The 22,418-nt window shown below is 46.2% G+C and overlaps 1 long non-coding RNA gene across 1 annotated transcript in view; it reads right to left on the bottom strand.

Moving 5' to 3' along the window:
- Positions 1 to 19,358: 19,358 nt before the first annotated feature.
- Positions 19,359 to 22,418, bottom strand: part of LOC109306344 — a 14,836-nt gene continuing 11,776 nt past the window's right edge. The window contains exon 3 of the long non-coding RNA XR_002099954.1: positions 19,359 to 19,368. This is a non-coding gene — a long non-coding RNA (uncharacterized LOC109306344). The remainder of the gene's footprint in view (positions 19,369 to 22,418) is intronic.

The raw sequence follows: 22,418 nt of genomic DNA, 5'->3' as shown, positions 1-22,418 counted from the left end.
CTTTGATGGTGTAGAGAGCCTCTTCTGGCTCTCACGTCCCTCTGGCATTCCTGCCCTTGTCGGAACTGAGAGCTTCTTCTGACACTTCAACCCTATCGTCGAGCTGTCCACCACTGGAGAAGAGAGCCCCTGCTGGCTCTCTCTCCCAGGGAGTATCCTGGATGGTGTCCGGCGTTGACATCTTCCCCAGCTCTGCTGTCCCCTCTCCTCTATCTTCCCCGGTGGTCCGCTTTATCCCCCCTGGCCAGTGATTGCTGATGACATCACTGGGCGGCTTCAGCTGGATAAAGGTGCAGCTTACAACCCACGCAAGATTCTTTCCTCACTCCAGCTGCACTGTGGGTCCTGTTGCTGGTAAGTATTTTTCTTGCATTATTTTTGTGTTTACTTCTCTTTTTATGTGTGGTTCCTGTCCCAGAGGGTCCTTGTTTATTGTTTGGGGTCATAGTTTCATAGTTTTGTAGTTGGTAGGGTTAGAAGGGACCTGAGCAGATCATCAAGTCTGACCCCCTGCCATGGCAGGAAAAAGTACTGGGGTCAAATGACCCCAGCAAGGTATTCATCTAACCTCCTCTTAAGGACTCCCAGAGTAGGAGCCAGTGCCACTTCTCTTGGAAGTTGGTTCCAGATCCTAGCTGCCCTGACAGTGAAGTAGCACCTCCTGATATCTAGCCTAAATCTACCCTCTGCCTGCTTGTGACCATTATTTCTAGTCACTCCTGGTAGTGCTCAGGGGAACAAGGACTCCCCCAAACCCTGCTGGGCCCTTTCCACTTCTCTCCCCTGGGACAGGGTAAAATTCCTTTCTGATGTCAAATGTGGTGATCAGTCTGATCCTGAGCAGAGGAGCAAGACCCCCTAGCTAAGCAACATTTTTTCCCAGTTTCAGCAGCAACATTGCCACACTTGTCAAAAATCCCTAGACTTGGCTACAGCCAACACCCAGTGTTTTTGAGGAAGAAGAACTGCTTTCCCATTACCCAACACCCAGAACAATAGTGGGGAGGTGTGGTAATTCCTTCCCAGCCCCATGTGGCAACCAGAAAAGCTCAGAAGCATAAGAAAAACAAAGACTGTCCACTTTCTCTGTAACCTGGGTACAACAAACATAATTCTACACTTCACACACTTGGACTAGATGGCCAGGACTTCCCTTTCTGTCATCCTATCCCCTCCATAAACTTGTTTCAGCTCTTTAATTTTATTTAAAAACAAAAGTGGTTGTGGCATTCCACTTCATTTAATGATGTTGACCATATTCCTCTCCAGTTTCTACCTGCTCTGACTACAGAGATTATGTGATTTCCAGGTGAGGCACATGGAGGCATGATTCCTGGGCTTCCAACTGCTGCTTTTCTTCACCCACTCCAGGCATAGCTAGATCATTGCTGACATATGCTTATCCAGCATCTGCTTAAAAACCTCCAAATGAAGGAGATCCCACAGATTCCCTAGGTTACCTATTCTGCTGCCTGCCACATAGTGATTCCCACCCCGCTTTATCCAATCTAAACCTATGTTGTTGCATTTTCAAGCCATTGCTAGACAACCTACTTTCTATGGCAAAGAAAAATTCCAATCAAAACCCCCTGCTAGTCTGACATGGATCCATTTATAACTACCCTTTGCTTATGGGTATTACAGCAGTTGCCCACCATGTGGTTGTTTTGTGTCACCCACATTTTTCCAATCTGTGTATAATAAGGTCATGTGGGACTTTTTCAAAACCCTTACCAAAATCCAATTGCACTATGTCCATGGCATTGCCTTCATCCCCACAACTAATTACTTTGTCAAGGAAATCAAATTTATTTGGCATGATTTGTTATTTGCAAATCCATGTTGGCTGCTAGTGATCAGCTTTTGCACCTCTAGTTGCTTAGAAATGGACTTTTTTAGATTATATTCCAATAGCTTCCTGGGTCAGGCTAACCCATCTATAATGTTCTGGGTCCTCAATTCTGCCTTTTTTTCCCTATCCTTCTCCTTGTCCAAATAATCCTTATTAGCTGTCTGCTTGCAGCCCGTGTGTGTGTGTGTGTGTGTGTGTGTGTGTGTGTGTGTGTAAACAGAGGCAAAATACCTGTTGAGGAACATTCACCCTGACTTTAGCAGTGGACCTACAGCTTTCTTGGATTTTATTTTCTGACCAATGTATTGTGGGAACCTCTTGTTGTCTTTCATTTTTCTTGCCAGGAGTAGCTCATATTTTACCTTTGCCTCCTCAGCTTTGTCCTTGCAATTTCTTGCTATTTTCTTGGATGGGCAGGTCACTAAGGATGCATACTTCTATTATCTGTATGTTTTCTTTTTGATTGTGTGATATCCTAGAAACTCCTTGTGCAGACAGACAGCTCTCTTGCCATTATATTGTGCTCCCATTGTGTTGGAATAGCTTCTCAAGGGCATGGAGCTTCTAGAGTACCATGCCTTAGAGAAACTACCAGCCCTCCTGGGTTTCTCTATCCTTCAGTCTGTTGTTCAATGGCACCTTGCCTGACTTGGTTGAAATACCCTGTTTTGAAGTCTAGTGCCTTAATTATGCTAACCTCATGATTTCTTTGTTGAGAATTGAAAATTCTGTCATGTCATTATGAGGTGTAGGTTGCAGCCGTGTTGGTCTAAGGATATAGGTAGACAAGGTTCTTTGGACGAATCAGATATCTTTTATTAGACTAACTTAAATAGTTGGAAAACAATTATTAAGCAAGCTTTCAGGTTCAAAAACCCTTCATCAGGCTAAGGCAGTTTCTGCAGTTGGTGTGAGCTCTTCCTGGATGGAATGAAAAGTAAAAAAGCCAGAGGCTGGTCTGGTATGTATACAAGAAAGGTAGTCAGTGAAAATGTAGATTGAGGAGTCAATGGGTCAGAGACAGGCTGGCAGAGGGGTGGGGGAGAGACAGAGTGAGAAGGGGATGAAAAGTGGAGAGATACTTGGGGTGTCAGGCAGGTTATAATGTGTCATAAATCCAATATCTACATTTAGTCCATGATTTTTAGTATCCAGGAGGTTGATGAAGTGGAGTTCGTAGGCTCATCTCTGGGAAGTGTTTTGTAAGTTTCCTTTGAGGTTCAGGACTGAGAGATTGGAGAGAGAGTGGTTTTCTTGTGAGAAATGTGCCCCCACAGGCAATTGGGTATTCCTGTCTTTGATAGATTTCCGGTGTGCATTCATTCTGGTCTGCAGTTGTTGTTTTATCATTCTGGATAGTGATCATCATGTCTGAAAAGGAGATGTTGGTTCTGGAGTATTCTAGAGAATATATGTCTATACATACCTGACACCTGACTCCCCAGGTATCTCTCCACTTTTCATCCACCTTCTGTTTCTCTCTTCCCCCTCCCTGCCCCCACTAGCCCACCCATTAAATCACTAGTCTCTCACCCATTGACTCCTCAATCTACATTTTCATTGACTACCTGTCTTGTATGCATACCAGACCAGCCTCTGGCTTCTTTACTTTTCATTCCATTTAGGAAAAGCACACAACAACTGCTGATACTTCCTTAGCCTGATGAAGAGTTTTTGAACTGGAAGTTTGCTTAATAATTGTTTTCTATTTCAGTTGGTCTAATAAAAGATGTCAGATTGTGACAGGGAACCCTAACCCTGTCATGAGGAAGAAGGTGCGCCCCTATAAGGCCAGAACCTTCTGGGACCAGAGGGTTGGTGAGGAAGGGGTTAATTGATGAACTGAGACAGCTAGTCAGCTGACCAGAAGAGGCAGGACTATAAAAACCCTGGGTGGAACGGCAGTAGAGAGGTCAGCAGCCCCCCTGAGAGCTCCAGGAAGGAGCTTGGGCAGCAGTCCACAGCTGGAAGGGGGAAGCTACAGAAGCCCCTGTGAGATGACAACTGCATTCACAACCAGGACTGTAGCTAGTGTTGCAGAGCTGAGACTTGAAGAGAGTTTATGTAAGCTGACCTGCTGTGTTGATTGAGCACATAGTTATTATTATTTTTCTTTTTTGTGATTATTGAATAACACTGGTTGTTTGGAAGAGGCTATTAGGGGACAGAGGAGGCCTTATTTTCAAGACCCTCTACAGAGTGGGTGCCCTGGTGCCAGTGAAGGTGCAGTTTTGGGGGCACAGACCCCAGTGCCAGTGAGGGTGCAGTTTTGTATTTTGGTTTTCTTTTTTTGTTTGGACCAACGGAGGTAGAGTGTATTGTGCCCAGGTTTTGAACCCACACCTGCTGGCCGTTGGTCTAGCTCCCACACCTTTGGGCTGAGGGGTGCCGGGCTCCATAAGGGAGCAGGAAAAGCTAGAGCCTCAGCGTAAACCCTGTTTAATGGGCTTGGGCGGGGAAGCCTAGCCAGAGAAAACAGGGGTCAAGCCATAATAAGCAAGACCCCAACATACCCAAAATAATAGGCAGTCTCCCACTCAAAAAAAAAAAAATCCATCAAGACGTGGCAGGGAAGATTAGGACGTGACTGAAGAAATACAGAGGGCGCTCCATGTAAGGCACAGATGACCAGAAAGATGGCACTGGGGAGGGTGACCTGTCACACAGATTCACCCAAAGAACCTTGTCTGTCATGTCATTATCACTTTTTTCACAAGTTTCATGTCACCTTCACATCCTCAATCAATTCTTACCTATTGATCAGGACAAGATCCAAGGTAAATGATTCCCAAGTCATATCCTCAGCATTATGCAACAGGAAGTTGTTCTCCATGCAAGTTAAGAACTTGTTCAACATTCTGTATTTGGCTGCATTATTCTTCACCACCACTTTTTTCCTGATTCTAGCCTTTCAAACCAGAGTATGTACATGTTTAGTCATAAGACTTGTCATTCCAAGTCTCTGTAATGCCTGTCAGTTTATAATTTTTTCATTACACGTCTTATATTTTAGCTGAATGATGAGACACTTTGCCCAGAAAGCAGGAGCCCCAAGTTTTAAGATCTGCTGTTTCCCCAGAGGAAGTTTGAACCTGTATCTCTCTCTGACTTCAAGAGATAGTGTTGTAACTGCCAGATTAGGCATTATCCAGTCCCTCCTCTACTACATCCTTTGAAGATGGTCGCCTAAGCATACAAGAGAGAGGTATTGGGGGATAGGAGTAAAAGGATGATTTAGATGGGACATAACTCAGTCTCAGGAATGTTCTTCTTGAAAGAAGCAGGCCCTGGCTTCTAGCCTATATTCTTGCTCCTACTAAGGAAAGAAACTTCTATACTGCATCTATTTTATCCAGGGAAAATTAAATGCAATATGCAGTATATCAACTTCCAAAGAAGGGCTAGGGAAGGATTAAGACACTACCTAACCTGTGGTTAGGGCACTTTGCCAGCAGTTAGCAAGATGCAGATTTAAACTCTCTTTGAGTAACAGGAGGAACAGAGCTAGAACCTTAATCTCCTGCTTCCTATACAAGTACTGAAACCATTCAGCTACTGGGGCTAGAACAGTGAATTATCTTCCTCCTCATTTTTTTCTAGGATTTCTTCCAGGATACATAGCAACATACCAGAATTCTCAGCCAGCATGTAGCCTACTGTACATTCTTGGTATATGCCCTTGTGCATTGACACACAGATTGTGATTCTGTTATGGTTGTGGTGTAAGTGCCAAGTTTGCCACTTACACAAATGAGTAAGTGCCACTTAAGTGCACAAAAGGTAATACAATTCCACCTTAGAGCTTACCTAAATGTTAGTCCTTTTCTCATTGATAATAAGAGTACTCCATCAATGTGGTACGGAAGAGCACCACAACCCTTGGAAGCCCATTCCAGATTCTGGCAACCCTTACTGTGAAGAAGTTCTTTCTAATGTCCAACCTAAATCTGCTCTGTGCCAGTTTGTGGCTGTTGTTCCTAGTTATTCCAGGAGGTGCCCTAATAAATAGAGCATCTCTTATTCCCTGCTGCCCTCCCCTGATGAATTTATAGGCAGCCACAAGATCACTTCTCAGCCTTCTCCTGCGAAGGCTGAAGGGATCCAGGTCCCTCAGCCTCTCCTTGTAGGGCCTTGCCTGCAGGCCTCTGACCATATCGGTGGCCCTCCTCTGAACCCTCTCAAGATTCTCTGCATCCCTCTTGAAGTGCAGTGCCCAAAACTGGATGCAGTACTCCAACTGCAGCCTGACCAGAGGGGAAGCATCACCTCCCTGGACCTGTTTGTCATGCATCTGCTAATGTATGATAAAGTGCAGTTAGCCTTGTTGATCACTTTGTCACATTGATAACTTATGTTTATCTTGGAGTCAGCTATGTAGACTTTAAGAAGACCTTCGATACGGCATCTTATTTTGTTTTCGTAAATAAACTGGCAGGCTGTGATGTAGATGATTACACGGTCAGGCTGTGGTGCCTATCTTCAAGAAAGGGATGACCTCTACCTGACTCAAGAAGTCTATGGGCCAACGAGAGGCAAAGCGCTACTCAACCTGGTACTGGCTACTGGGGATGACCTAATCAGCGACCTAGTGATTGATGGGAAGCTGGGTGACAGCGACCACGAACTGATCACCTTCACCATCCGCCATAAAGCTGGCAAGTCAGTCAGCAACACAGAAGTCCTTGACTTCAGAAAAGCTGACTTTGACAAGCTCAGGAGGCTGGTCAGTGAGGCCCTAAAAGACCATGACCCCAGGGAGAGGGGAGTTCAAGTAGTAACCAATGTGATCTTACAGACAAATCATAACTCAGTGTAGGGTGGGGAAGGGTGAAGACTTGAAAGTTTTTTTTTTGTAAAATATTTAAGAATTCTGTCCATTTTTGGAGAGAGCAATGGCCTTGTACAAATACTCCGATTCTCCCGGGAGAGCGACTGCTGTATAGATGATCAGCCTTTTTCTCCCAGAGTAAAAATGGCCACCCCAGGAGAAAAATAAACTGGGTGGAACCAGGGTTAAATAACTTTCAGGAGTGTTTCTTTTGGGAATGCTCACAATACAAGCTGACTATGGGCCATCTGAGTTAGTCAAACAGGGCTTCTGTATGCACTGCTGTCATCTGTTGCCAGGCAGACTAAGAGAGCCTGCAAAGCATACTGGTCACATCTACATTGGACACATTACTGCGAAGTTCCCTAGTTTACTGCACAGTAAGTGCATGTATTTACACATGTGTGGAATTACTGCTCAGAAAAAACCCTTAATTGCGATTAAATTTGTGATTACAGGTAGCAAATTTAATTGCAATTACTAACTGGACAGTAAAACATGTGTAGATGTGACTCAGCAGCAAATCTGCTTCTGGGTCTGCCCAACCACTAGGGAGCCAGTCCCAGGGCTCCTGGTTTGGAGCCTCTTTTGCTCAAGGGCTGGACTGCCTTCCTAGCAGCCCCTGTCTGCAGGCTTTAAAAGTCTGCATCCATTTTGTGCCCTGGGCCACACACCAGAGGCAGCCTGAGGGCTCTGTAGGTTCTATGTATCCCCCTGGGCAGGCTACAGCTCAGCTGTGCCTGCCTGTCTTGAGCCCTTCACAGCTGTATGGCCCAGAAGAGCATTGCAGCTGCCAGGGCACTGCTGTCAGGCCAGCAGGGTGCTAAGCAGTGCTGCAGGCTGCTGCAGCTACTAGCCAGCCCTGTTAGCTCCCCAGGGCTGCCTGCAGGATGCTTCTGGCAACAGTAGCCTCTGTCCTGGCCCTTGCCCCAGATCCACTACCACTTGCCTGGCCCCAAGCCTGCCACTTTCCTGGCTCCATGTGGGCATGGAGCCAGAGCTTCTTGGAGTGGCACCAGGACTGGACATCAGCCCTGCTGGGTCTGGACTCTGCCTGTGGGACGGAGAGCTGCCCACCCCAGAGGTGCAACAGCCACCATCATCCCTGGGTGAGTTCCCCACCCAGTGCAATCACCACAGTGTGTGGACCTGTGTGTGTGTGGGGGCGGGGAGGAACAGCCAGAGGTTGGGGTGCTGACTGCCTGTTCCCGGTTCTACTCCCTAGGCACCCCCACCCCATGTCCTCCCACTCTGGGACTCAATAAAAAACCCGCTTTTTATATAGTTTGTATTGTTGGTGGGTGGGGTGGGTGGTGGATGGGCTTTGTGTGTTGTAGAGGAATGGGGAAGGGAGATCTGTGTGTTGAGGAAGGAGGGAGGAGAACAGTCTACTGTCTGAGAGGGAAATAAAGACTTGTTTTTCTAAAGTGTGCAGTGAGGATGGTGCAGGGGGTGGTCATGGGGGGTGGGAGGATTTGTGGGGAGCAGTGCAGGTAGGCCAGGTGGGGAGAGCTGGAGGACGTGGTTTGCCAGGGCCTCCTGTACCCAGTGCCTTGACCCTGCTGGTGGGTTTGTTGTTTTCTGGGGCCTGGAGGGGGTGTCTGGTGGGCCATTACTATGGCCAGCAGGAGCACGGGGCACTAATTATTGCCACTAGAGGCAGGGGCTGGAGCAGCCATTGTGCCTGGAGGCAGTGGGTAAGCTGCCTCATGCTGTCTTTATGCTGTGTACACTGCTTCTGGTCAGGGAAGGGGCTGGCCACCTACCCCAAAATCCTTACTATTGTGCAGTAGCTTACTGCACAGTGAACCTAGGCTGCAGTAAGTGCTTGTGTACATGCACCCACTAAGCTGTGTGCACAGGAACCCCCTCCCCATTACTTTGCGAAATGGTTACTGAAAACAGATTTTAATTTTTGACTTTATGATAGATGTGATCAGTAAAACACACATTTCATTCATTCTCTCTCATTTACTTCTTTCTCACTTATAGAACATGAAAATCTCAAATCTGTAGAGTAAAGCAAAATTAAACTGCTGCAACTCTGGGAAGCCTTGTTGCATGGGACACATTAACAATTACAAAACATATATTGTTCTTCTGTACTGCATGAACATCTAAGAGGTAAATGTTCCTTTCCTACCCACCAGTGGATTACATCTGATACCAGTGAAAGTTATGGATTTAGAACTAAGGCAAAATATTCCATTGAAGAACATCTTGCAAATTAGGGAATTGAACTGAAATTTGAGAATAGACTTTGTCACAGGTTTTTCTGAAGCTGTTTTCTCAACTTGATAAAAACAAAGCTTCAGTCTTCTATATTCTGAGAGAATAATTTCTGTTTAAAAACAATGTATTTTTTTCCCTCCTATTGGGTTTTGAAGCAGTTATTCTGCTATGCAATTAGTCTAGTGCACATAGGGCTTTCATGCTTTCAACTCCATAAAGAGATATATTTTCCTAATTACTGGGACCTTCAGATTCGTATGAAATGAGAGCAGTGAACCATCACTAGAAACTCAGTTCATGACTTTGAGACGCATACAACGATTAGATTGATTAGAGGTTACATTTCCTCTGGTGAGGCATATTTTTGACAAGTAAGCCTAGTTTTGACATCCAGATAGAATAACTGACTGATGCCCGTTGCATCTCCACACTGCAAACAATATGAGAAATAAAACTGGAGGGGTTTATTTGCCATCTGACATTTAAATCTGACTTTCCACTGAGTAGATAACATTTCTATGTTTCATTGCTTTCTAGAAAATCTGTTGACTGACATAAATCCAGATACTCACAATAGTTCCTTGCTTTCTTGCTGGTTGTTTGAAACAAACACTTTTAATTGACCCTTTAAAAAAGTTTAAAACAGAACTGACATATTTAGACGGGGGAAGGTAGAAAGAATTAAGAATAACAGGGGGTTTTGTCTATACATGCATGAAGGCACATTTCTACCTTCAGGGTGAGGTGTAGCAAAACCCCCAGTTTTTCTTTTTTTTAATTATTTGTCTTAAAATGCAATCCCTCCCCTTCCCCAACCATTTTTTACTTTTTCCCCCTCTCTATTCCCTATAGATGAGTATAAGTGAGCTCAAAATTAGGATAAGCTTTAAGCATTTTTATGTTTGGTGGCAACTTTTGGTTTTGGATGTCCATTGTTTTATAATTATTAGGTTTGTATTAATTTTTACTGTTGTAAATTGTATTGTTGTCATTTTTGTATTGATTTTTGTTGCTTCATATGCATATTGTATGGTTTAGGCCTGTGTTTGTAAGTGAACCAAAGTAATGTCAAGTTTCCATTTTATATCTCAAGCCTCCAGCTTCTGTCCTCTGCCTGGGCATCCCATGTTGCAACAAATATGATTCATTGTACCCCTCCCATGTAAATTGGTTCCCGGATGAATGAGAAACAATGGTAGCAGGCCTCTACTGAATGGCCTGTAACAACTGGGCCATCACCTCGCATTGTTTCATCCAGGAACTACGGACCTCACCCAGGAACAGAGACAAGACCAGCATTTGAAAAACAAAAGACCCTGCAGAACCAGCAACTGTCACCGTTACAGACACCTGAAACTGCACATCCCTCCATGGAGCACACATGCTCAGTATGCCAGGAGCTGACCCTTGCCTGGGCATGCCTCCTGTCACTAGGGTCACACAAGGTATGCCCCTATAAAGAGGGGCAGTGAAGACAGACCCAGTGGGAATGTCATTTCCATCCAGACCAGACCAGCTTCATGCCACCTATCCGCCCCAGAGGCCCTGCCGGCGACCCCTTCTGGACAAGGACTCCTTTTCAGCCTGGATAGGTAGATATTACCTGCATACCTCCCCCTAGAATTTGGACTCTCTCTCTCTCCTCCTGGACTTCAGTGGACTTCAGCCCCTGCACCAAGCCTCTTTAACCCCTGCTGCCATTGTGTGTGTGTGGGTGCAAGGGAAACAATTTGACATTGTGTCACCATCTCCCCTGTTCAATAAAACCACTGTCATTTGCAACCCCAAGTTGGGTCATATTTTACTGAATCCCAGTCCCTTCCCTATCTTAAATTCCAGCCTCATTCTCTCTTTCTCTCTCACCTTCTCTGCTAGTTTCCCCATCTCCTCCCAATTCCATCTCCCCTTTTCTGCCACCTCTCAGCCTCTCTTTGCTTTCCTGCTGTCCCTGGTGCTTTTCCTGTGACTTTCTGCTGCCTCTCTCTCTGTTTTCAGCGCCCCCCACCCTGCAGCTCCCCAACTCCTATTAGCTGTTTTGCAGTTCTCTCCAGCTTCCAACACCTACTGCCACTCTCTGCAACTTCTCTAGCTGCCCCAGCGCCATCCTCTGGCTCCCCACATCCAGAACCCCTCTTTAACACCCACCCTTTCCCTTAGTCCCATTTTTCCCCCTCCCCACATACCTTTTCAGCTCCCCCATAGCTCTAGCTCCTGTCCCACACTCTGTGCTGGCATACTTCCCTGTTCTGCAGGCTTTGGGTATTGTCTTTTAATCAATTAAGATCAATTAACCTAAAGTTACCCCCGAACCTCAGTTCTTCAGTCCAGACCCCTGTAGTCTACCAGTTCTAATACCGGTCCTGGTAACTTTAACCTCCTACACTTCTACTTTCTTACCTTAACCTTTCTCCAGGTATCCCAAGTACACCAAGCACATACGTATATACATATCACAATACCCAACTTACATACATACACAAGTGAGTTCTAGGTGGGTGGTATGTGTGTAAATTAGTGAATACATATATATACATATAGAGATAATACTCTGTGTGTGTGTGGTATATGAATTAGTAATCCACATATGTGTATTGAATGTGCAGGTGTTGGTAACTGGTAACTGATTCTGTCTAAATTTGGTGTGTGTAGTGTGTGTGAACCCAGACTGGTTATTTTGAATGAGAGTGTATCTGAGTTGCTAGTGTGAGAGTGTGTGTGTGTGCATATATATATATATATAGCATTGTGTGCATGATATATGAATTAGTGATCTGTGTCTAACTTTTAGGATGTATAGTGTTAGTTTGGGATGTATAGTGTTAGTATAGCGTGAGCTGTTAGTGTGAGTGTGTATGCCTAGTAGTGTATGCACCTAGTGAGTGTGTGCTTAATAGATTTTTATGTGTGCATCTGCAATTGTGCACCACACCCTCCTGTCTAACAGCGCAATATTGAGATCCTGAGTATTGGCCTGACCCCTCAGGGCAACAGAGGTACCAAATTTAATGTGCATTAGGTTGTGCTAATGTGCAGTAGCAAGTTTGTATGCTTTTTTAGTGATGCATAATGCACAGTAGACTATTTTACTGTGCATTAGCATAATGGCAAGGTTTTTTAGATGATGTTTTAATGCACAGTAAAATAATCTACTGTGCATTAAAGTGCATGTATAGATGTGCTCGCAATGTTTTAGTCCTGAAAGGGATTCATTTTGTTTATTTAGAATTTTTATCTAGATTTAAGGCATGTCCCAGACTTGATACTGGCAATAGAATATTTAACAATTTAACATAATAAATATTCTGAAGTATGCATTTGTTTATTTTTCATTTTTGAAGCTGATGATTTATCACCAAAAATAAAAATTGATGCAACAAAGGTTAAATTAATTTTTTTTCAAACATATTTCAATAAGGTCAAAACATTTCCTTTCAATATCTCAATTAATTACCCCAACAATCTTTATGAAAGCGTTAGGTTACTGATTCATTTAATTGAATCAGCCATTTGTAGCATAAGGCCAGAAACTTTTTTACCATCTTTACTTGATATAAAAATACTGGACAAAGTTCCTCTCTAGTATGAATAATGTGTTAAAGTCAAGGAAATTCATGCTAGAAAAACTGCTTTAGAACACCTAATTCATAGACATTAGGGTTGGAAGGGACCTCATAAGATCATCAGGTCCAGCCCCCTGCCCAAGGGGCAAGAAGTCAGCTAGGGTCAAAGGATCCCAGCAATATAAGCATCCAAATGTTTTTTGAAAGTGTCAGATGCTTGCACCACCTCTGGGGAGAGTCCGTTCCAGGATTTGGAGGCTCAGACAGTAAAGAAGTTTTTCCTTATGTCCAGCTTAAAATGGTCTTGGAGGAATTTGTGACCATTGGACAATGTCATCCCTTGGGGTGCTCTGGTGAACAGGTGTGCCCCCAGATCCTGATGCACATCTCTTATGTACTTATAGGCTGCCACCAAATCACCCTGGAACCTGTGCTTCATGCTGAAGAGTCCCATGGCTCAGAGATTCTCTTCATAAGGCCTGTTCCTTGCCCTTTGATCAGGCGCGTGGCTCTCCTCTGAACTATTTCAAGCTTCTTTATCTCATTCCTAAATTGTGGAGCCCAGAATTGGATGCAGTACTCTAGCTGTGGCCTCACCAATGCTGAGTACATTGGGAGGATGACATCCTGGGTCTTTCTTAAGATGCATCGGTAGATTCCAATGGGACGAAGAGTAGAGGGTAAGGCCGCCTGCTCACATGCCCCATTTTTGGCAAGAAAACAAATATTAAAATGACAGAATATCTGAATTTCATTTTCTTCTGTTCTTATTCAGCTAACCTGTCTTTTGCTGAAATTTACAGGAACCTGAGAAGGTCAAAGAAAGAAACCACACTTTATGTTTATCTTTGCTGATCTTGTAAAAGTTGAAGAAAGTGCCCAGTCACTAGTATTTTATACTTCTATTATATAAATAAAAGAGTCTACTGAGAGAATTAGGACACAATGTAAATTCTGACACCTCCTCGGGGAATCAAACCCATCAGTCACTGAATTAATTAAAAAAGAGAAATAGATTTTGTATTTTTGTCTAGGACAAATTTAGTATTGCTCCAGTCTCTCATACTAGTTATAGTGGATACACTTTTTAGTCCATAAGTTAGATAAGGAACATGTATGCTTGAATAGTCTACAATAATATTTAATACAAAATGTTCTTAATTATAGCCATGATTCAAACCTTAATTTTCAAATATACTTCACAGTTTATTAATGCAAATAAGTAATTTTATGTTTTAGGATACTTGACTTAGTCCAATGATTTTCTCATGTGTTAGCCTGCTTTCTGTGTACCATTTGGAAGAGAATATGGAAACACAGAAATGGAAATTTTGAGCTTTAGACTAATTCCATGCAGTCTCAAGCAAACATGTCATGGGGCAACTGACAACTGATGCCCAGGAAAAAGCCAACCTGTTAAATGGGTACTTTGCATCAGTCTTTCATCAGTCCCATGGGACACCCATGCCCCCTATGGGTCAGGGAGGTCCGGGTGAGGAAGTTCCCCTGCCCTCCATTAATGCTGACCTCATGAAGGAACACCTTGAGAAGCTGGATACCTTCAGGTAAGCCGACCCTGAAAATCTACACCCCAGGGTACTCAAGGAGCTGGCGAGCATCATAGCCCAGCCTCTGGCATGGATCTTTGAAAACTCCTGGTGGTCTGGTGTAGTGGTTGAAGACTGGAAGAAGGAAAATATGGTGCCAATCTTCAAGAAAGGGAGGAAAGTGGATCTGGCTAACTATAGGCCCATCAGCCTGACTTCTATCCCAGGGAAGATCTTAGAAAAGTTTGTTAAAGAGTCCATCCTTAATAGGCTGGCCAATGCCAACATCCTAAGGGATAGCCAGCACGGGTTTGTTGTGGGTAGGTCTTGCTTGACCAATCTCATTTCCTTCTATGCCCAGGTGACCTATTGTCACAGGAGCACTGAGGTGCCCTGTTCCTAGAAGTGGAGAAGTGGAGCTGCCAATCTCGAGGAGCAGCTCAGGTGTGGTTGCTGCGGCAACCGGGTGGGCCATTTGACCGGAAGGGGGCAGGACTGGGCCTTTATAAACAGCCCAGGCTGGAGCCTAGGGAGCAGTTCCCTTCTGGCAGCCGCAGGAGCAGGAGCTCTGTGGGAGAACTGAGCAGACGCAGTTAATGGTTGCAGCCTGAGCACCCTGACCAGCTGCATGAGGATACAGGGTAGAGAGAACCCTAAAGGATGTATGGAGGAGAGCCAGCGTGGCACGAAGTTTATACTATAAGCCTTGAGGCTTCTTGTTGTTATGTTGCAGCCGTTTGGCTTGTGATTTAGTTATGGTTACACTGATGGACTGGGTGAGGCTATAAAGGGTGGAGAAGGCCTCATAGGGACCCCGCAGTAGCGTGGGAAGGGGTCCTGGCACTGTAGAGGGCACAGCTTTGATAGGGGGCAGCAGGAAGCCCCGGAGTGAGAAACCAGAGGACCGGGTGAGGCTGTAGGGGTGTGAGGAGGCCTCACAGGATCTCCCCAGCTGCGTGGGGATTCCCAGAGCCCTGTGTGGGCAACAGAGTGGTGCCAGGGGTGGCACAGCTATTCAGTACTGAGGCGGCACAGCGGGTAGCCCTGAGTGAATGATAGTGAGAGGCCTGAGCAGGGCAGAGGACTCCGCTCAAGGGGCTGAGCACCAGAGTGAAGCCTGTAGGGACTCATGTTGGGCTCCAGGTGTGGGAGCCACATGAGTGGAAGCCTAGGGTGGATGCTGCAAAGATGATTAGCCTGGTGAGGGCGACCCAGGGGCTATTTAGGGCCCAAAGAAGGTGCCGAGAAGCCGTGGGAGTGGGCACGTGCGGAAGAGAGGCCCCAGGTGGGGCACATACAGTATAAAGCCACCCCAAGGCGGGGCTTGTACCATTGACAGCCGCCCCAAGACGGGTGCAGTCTAAAAGGGGTTCCAGAGGGCTTCCGCAGCAATAGGAATCCCAAGGAACCAGAGGGGCCAGGTAAGGCTCCGGCCACCTGAGCCTAACTGGACTCACAGGATTGACGGGACCAAGTGGGCCTAGAGGGGCCAGGTAAGGCTTAGGTCACCTGAGCCTAACTGGACAATCATTGTTGACAGGACCCAGAAGGGCCAGAGGGGCCAGGTAAAGCTCGGGCCACCTGAGCTCAATTGCTGCAGGTAATGAATGCAAATAACTAATACAGATTGCGGAGGGGCACCAGGTAGGGCGCTGGTTGTGTGCCAAGCCCAGGGGCGCCAGGTAGGGCGCAGAAGGTTAAGGACCAGATAACGTTCAGGAAGGGCTATAAGGCTTGGGGCGTGCTAAAGGGGAGGTAGTAGGCACGCGTTGCCTATAAGGCAGGGGTGCATTGAGGCACCCCACTCGGAACGGGAAAAAGTGTTAGCGTAGTGTCCAGGGCGATAAGAGGCAGCCTCCCATACTGAACCTTATAACATCAAAGACGTGGAGGGTGAGTAGAGGGTGCTGGGTTGCCTGATTGAAATGGCAGGCGGCGCTAGTGAGATCACGGCCGCTCCTAGGCCCCGCCCGTGACACCTATCACCTGGACAAGGGAGAAGAGATTGATGTCATATATCTTGACTTCAAAAAAGCCTTCAATCTGGTATCCCATGATCACCTCTTGGCAAAAATGGCCAATTGTGGCCTTGGGTCCACCATGATCCACTGGCTGGGAAATTGGCTCCGTGGTCAGACCCAGAGGGTAGTAATAGATGGCAGTCACTAATCATGGTGCCCTGTGACCAGTGGGGTCCCCCAAGGCTCTGTCCTCAGACCAATATTGTTCAACATCTTCATTAATGATGTGGACATTGGAGTCAGAAGCTGACTGACCAAGTGGGCCAATGGCACCAAACTTTGGGGGAAAGCATCCACACCAGAAGACAGGCGGGTGATTCAGGCTCAGTAAATGGGCAGGCAGGCTCAGCAAATGGGCGGACGTGAACCTGATGGTGTTTAACACTGAAAAATGCAAGGTTCTCCACCTTGGGAAGAAAAACCTGCAGCATCCTTATAGGCTCGGCAGTGCTACGCTGGCTAGTGCTATGGAAGAAAGAGACTTGGGGGTCATCATTGACCACAAGATGAACATGAGCCTGCAATGCGATGCTGTGGCTAGTAAAGCAACCAAAACGCTGGCTTGCATCCATAGATGCTTCCCAAGCAAATCCCGGAACGTCATTCTCCCCTTGTACTCGGCTTTGGTGAGACTGCAGCTGGAGTACTGTGTCCAGTTTTGGGCTCCACAGTTCAAAAAGGATGTGGAGAAGGTTGAGAGAGTCCAGAGAAGAGCGCACATGATCAGAGGTCAGGAAAACAGACCTTACGATGACAGGCTGAGAGCCATGGTGCTCTTTAGTATGCAAAAGCACAGGCTCAGGGGTGATCTGATGGCCACCTATAAATTTATTAGGGGTGACCAGCAGGATCTGGGGGAACGTGTTCACCAGAGCGCCCCAAGGGATGACGAGGTCGAACGGTCACAAACTCCTGCAAGACCGTTTCAGGCTGGACATAAGGAAGAATTTCTTTACTGTCCGAGCCCCAAGGTCTGGAACAGCCTGCCATCAGAGGTGGTTCAAGGACCCACATTGAACACCTTCAAGAGCAAATTGGATGCTTATCTTGCTGGGATCCTATGACCCCAGCTGACTTCCTACCCTTTGGGTGGGGGGCTGGACTTGATGATCTTCCAAGGTCCCTTCCAGGCCTAATGTCTATGAAATCTATGAAATCTATAAAATCATATAACCACTTTGATAAATGTATCATGTTCTATCTGAAAACTGCTAAGATTTTTGCCACCATAATCCTACTGGTAAGTTGTTTGTGAGGACCTCACTCATTTGTTTATTAAAATCCTCTTTCTGATTATCAGTCTACATTTATTGCTGATTCATTTGTACCCATTTTTTTTTTTTATTTTGCTCCCTGATGTATTTATAGACAGTAATCATATCCCCACTTATCTTGCAGTTCACTCTTCTGAATTATGGGGACTAACACTTGGTTCTCCTGATAAATCCCACCAATAAGACTTGGTAGGATAGCTTGCATGACTAGAGTATTGTCATGCATGGATATAAAGTGTTCAGGAAGGGCAGGCAGGGTAGAAGAGGAAGAGGAGTTGCACTTTATGTAAAAGAGCTTGTTGAAAGTCTCTGGTCAGGGTCAAAGGAGAAAGCAACAAGGATGATATCATGGTAGGGGTCTTGTAGTGGTGGATAAGGCTTTCTTCAAACAGCTAGTGGAAGTTTCCAGATTACAGGCCTGGGGTCTCATGGGGGACTTCATTCACCCTGACATCTGGTGGGACAGCAGTATAGCAGTGTGCAAGCAATCCCAGAAAATTTTGGAGCGTGGGGACAACTTCCTGGTGAAAGTGCTAGAGCAGCCAACTTGGGGTGATGCTCTTCTTGATCCACTGCTCACAAACAGGGAAGACATAGTGGGTAATGTAGTAGTAGATGGAAACTTAGGCATCAGTGACCACGAGATGATTGAATTTCAGGTCTTGAGGAAAGGAAGGATGTAGAACACCAAACTAAGGATCTCAGACTTCATAAAGGCTGACTTTGACTTGCTTAGGGAACTCATGGGCAAGATCCCCTGGGAAGCCAGTCTGAGGGGTAGAGGGGTCCAGGAGAGCTGGCTGTACTTTAAAGAAGCCTTACTGAGAGTGCAGGAACAATGTGCAGGAACACTAGCAAGTATGCCAGAAGATCAACTTGGTTTACAAGGGAACTCTTCATTAAACTAAATCACAAGGAGGAAGTTTATAAGCAGTGGAAACTTGGACAAACAACTAGGGAGGGGTATAAGAGTATTGCTCAGGCATGTAGCGATGAAGTCAGAAGCACAAAAGCTCAATTGGAGTTGCCACTAGCAAGGGATGTGAAAGGTAACAAGAAGGGTTTCTACAAGTATATCAGTAACAACAAGAAGATGAGGGGAAGTGTGGATCCCTTACTAAACAGAGGAGGCAACCTTGTGACAGAGGATGCAGAAAATGCTGAAGTACTCCATGCCTTTTTCACCTCAGTCTTCACAGGCAAGGTCAGCTCTCAGACTAGTGTACCTGGCAGCACAGCCTGGGTAGGAGATGAGAAGCCAACGGTGGTGAAAAAACAGATTAGGGACTATTTAGAAAAGCTGGACATATAAAAGTCCATGGGCCCAGCTGGGATACATCTGAGGGTGCTGAATTGGCTGATGTGCTTGCAGAGGCACTGACCATGATCTTTAAAAACTCATGTCTATCAGGTGGGCTCCTGGATGATTGGAAAAGGGCAAACATAGTGCCCATGTTTAAGAAGGGGGGAAAGGATGATCCAGGAAACTATGGACCAGTCAGAATCACTTCAGTCCTTGGAAAAATCATGGAGCAGATCCTCAAGGAATCCATGCTTATGCACTTGGAGGAGAAAAAGGTAATTAGGAACAGTCAGCATGACTTGCCCTTGGATTCACCAAGGGCATCACCAAGTCATACCTGACAAACCTGATTCCCTTCTATAATGAGATGACTGGCTCTGTGGATGTGGGGAGACTAGTGGATGTGGTATACCTTGATTTTAACAAGGTTTTTGATATGGTATCCCACAACATTCTTGCACACAAGATAAGGAAGTGTGGGCTCGATGCATGGACTGTAATATGGATATAAAAGTGGTGGAGAGAAAAGTCTCAGAGGATAGTAATTAATGGCTTGATGTGGGTTCCTAGCTATGTTACAAGAGCTCCATCTAATGCAGGAGATGCACAGTCCCACCAGGGGAAATGCCTTGTTGGAGCTGGTCCTGGCCACAAGCGATGACCTGGTGAGGGGACTGTGGATGCTTGATCACCTGGGCGATAGTGATCATTGCCTATTGGAATTCACCACCCAGCACAGGGTGGCAAAGACCTGCAGCCAGACAGCAGTCCTGGACTTCAGGAGGGCAGATTTCATTGAGCTAAGGAGACTAGTCAGGGAGGCACTGAGATCCCGGAGGGGTGGGGAGTTGTGAGTCCCAGAAGAGTGGTCATTCCTGAAGGAGACTATCCTCCAAGCCCAAAGAGTGACAATCCCAATGAGGATCAAAGAGGACAAGAGTGCTCAAAAGCCCCCATGGCTAACCAAAAGCATCCAGGAATGTCTCAAAGCTAAAAAGGAGGCATACACCCAATGAAAGGGAGGGGCCATCACCAGGGAGGTTTATACCTATATTGCTTAGGATTGTAGGGGTGCTGTTAGGAACACCAAGGTGGAGATGGAACTGGGACTAGCAACCCAGATCAAGGATAACAAGAAATAATTTTTTTAATACATAGGGGGTAAAAAGAAGGTTCCAGGTAATGTGGGGCCTCTGCAGGACACACTAGGAAATCTGGTGGTCTCACTCACAAAGCTAACCTATCTAACAATTTCTTTGCCTTCATTTTTCTGAGCAGGGACCTGGCCATCCCCCACACTGGGATCCCCAATGGTCCCAGGGGAGGCATAGCCAGGCCCAGGGTCAGAGAAGACCTAGTTGGGGGACTGGACATGTTCAAATCAGCAGGTCCTGATGATCTCCACCACAGAGTACTGAGGGAATTAGCAGAGGTCATTGCGGTAACCCTGACACAGCTTAATGAGCACTTGTGGTGCTCTGGTAAGGTGCTAGAGGACTGGAAAAGGGCCAACATGGTCCCCATTTTCAAAAAAGGGAGGAAGGAGGACCCAGGAAATTATAAGCCTGTTAGTTTTACCTTGGTCCTGGGGAAGCTGTTTGAGAAAATTATCCAGGTGCACATCTGCGAGGGGCAAGCAGGGGAGTGTGTGCTTAGGGGTAACCAGCATGGGTTCATTAGAGGCAGGTCCTGTCAGACCGACCTGGTGGCCTTCTATGACCAGGTCGCAAAATCTATGGATGCAGGTGTTTCAGTGGACGTAGTGTCTTTGAACTTTTGGAAGGCCTTCGACACTGTCTCTCACCCCATTCTCATTAAAAAATTAGGAGATTCTGGTGTTGATACCTACACAGTCAGATGGGTAGCCAATTGGCTGGAGGGCCGCACCCAGAAAGTGATGGTTGAAAGGTCATTTTTGACCTGAAGGGATGTGGGCAGTGGGGTTCCCCAGGGCTCAGTCCTTGGGCCCACACTGTTCAACATCTTCATCAGCGACTTGGACGAATGGGTGTAAAGCACAGAAGACACTAAGATGTGGTGGGAATTTGGCATACTAGAAGGGAGGGACAGGCTGCAATTGGATCTGGACAGGTTACAGGGGTGGGCGGATGAGAATAAGATGGGATTCAATACTGACAAATGCAGGATACTGCACCTAGGGAGAAAGAACCAGCAGCATACCTACCAGATGGGGAACTCCCTTCTCATTAGCACAGAGGCAGAAAAGGATCGTGGAGTCATTATAGACTCCAAGATGAATATGGGCCGCCAATGTGGGGATGCAGTCAGGAAGGCTAATCACATCTTGTCATGCACCCACAGAAGCATCACGAGCAGGTCCAAGGAGGTGATCCTCCCCCTCTATATGAAATTGGTTAGGCCGCAGTCCTAGGCACCGCACTTCAGGAGAGATGTGGACAACATCGAGAGGGTCCAGAGGTGGGCCACTTGCGTGATCAGGTGGCATCAGGGCAGACCCTATGAGGAGAGGCTACGAGACCTGAACCTGTTTAGCCTCCACAGGAGAAGGCTGAGAGGGGATCTGGTGGCCATCTATAAGCTGGCCGAGGGAGACAAGCAGGCAATTGGAGATTCCCTGTTCCCCCGAGCACTACTGGGAGTAACAAGGAATAATGACCATAAGTTGATGGAGAGTAGATTTAAGCTTCATATCAGGAGGTGCTACTTCACAGTCAGGGTGGCTAGGATCTGGAACCAACTTCCAAGGGAAGTGGCACTCACTTCTACCCTAGGGGTCTTCAAAAGAAGGCTGGAAAATCACTTAGCCAGGGCCGTTTGATCCCAGCATTCTTTCCTGCTCGTGGCAGGGGGTCAGATTTGATGATATGCTCAGGTCCCTTCCGACCCTACTAACTATGAAACTATGAAGAAGTGAATATAGTTCTGGGATTCATCAACAGAAGCATTAGGTGAAGGATAGAGATCAGCAGAGTAAGGACCCTGGGTCCAGAGGTGGGCCACTTGCGTGATCAGGTGGCATCAGACTTCAACTTGCCCAGGGAACCAGCACAAGAGGTAATAGTGTTTCTCTGCATGGCACTGGTTAGGCCTCATCTAGAGTACTGTATGCAGCTTTGGGCTCCACATTTTAAAAAGGACATGGAGAAGTTAGAGAAGGTCCAGAGGTAGGCAACAAAGTGGATCAAGGGCTTGGAAGGTGAGTTATGTGAGGAGAGGTTGAAGGAGCTAGGCATGCTCGGTTTGTTGAAAAGGCACTTAAAAAGGGACATGACAGCAGCATTCAAATAACTGAAGTGTTGCCATAAAGAAGAGGGAAAGCACTGTTCCTCTCTTTCTGAAGAAAGGAGGACATAGACCAAAGGCTGGAAATTGCAGCAAAGTAACTTTAGGTTGGATAGCCAGAAAAAAAATTATTGTGAGAATAGTAAGGCAGTGGATTGGACTGCCTAGGGATGTAGTAGACTCTCCATCATTGGAGGTGTTCAAGGAAAAAGTTGGACAGCCTCTGGTCACGTATGATCTAGGTGGAGCTATGCCTATTTTCTATCATGGGTATTTCCCATGCTTCTTTGCTTTGCTGGTTATTCTTCCCTCCCTCCCGCTTTTTCTGCTATATGCCAGGGTGTTTTCAAGCCTCCTGAGAGGCATTGGTGTTGGCTATAATTTAGGTGTGGGACCCCATGGTCAGATTGATATGGATTATGGGGGTTATTGCTTTCCTCTGTAGTGGGTGGGGGGCATGGCCCTCTACAAGGGACCTGTTGAGCATATAGTGATAACATTTTATACAAATAGGACATTGGCAGCTGTGGCTCCCCT

This window comes from Crocodylus porosus, unplaced genomic scaffold, assembly GCF_001723895.1.
Source record: "Crocodylus porosus isolate Cpor-Errol unplaced genomic scaffold, CroPor_comp1, whole genome shotgun sequence".
Classification (NCBI taxonomy): Eukaryota; Metazoa; Chordata; order Crocodylia; family Crocodylidae; genus Crocodylus; species Crocodylus porosus.
The sequence above is the reverse complement of the archived record's forward strand: the minus strand, read 5'-3'. Positions and strand labels throughout refer to the sequence as shown.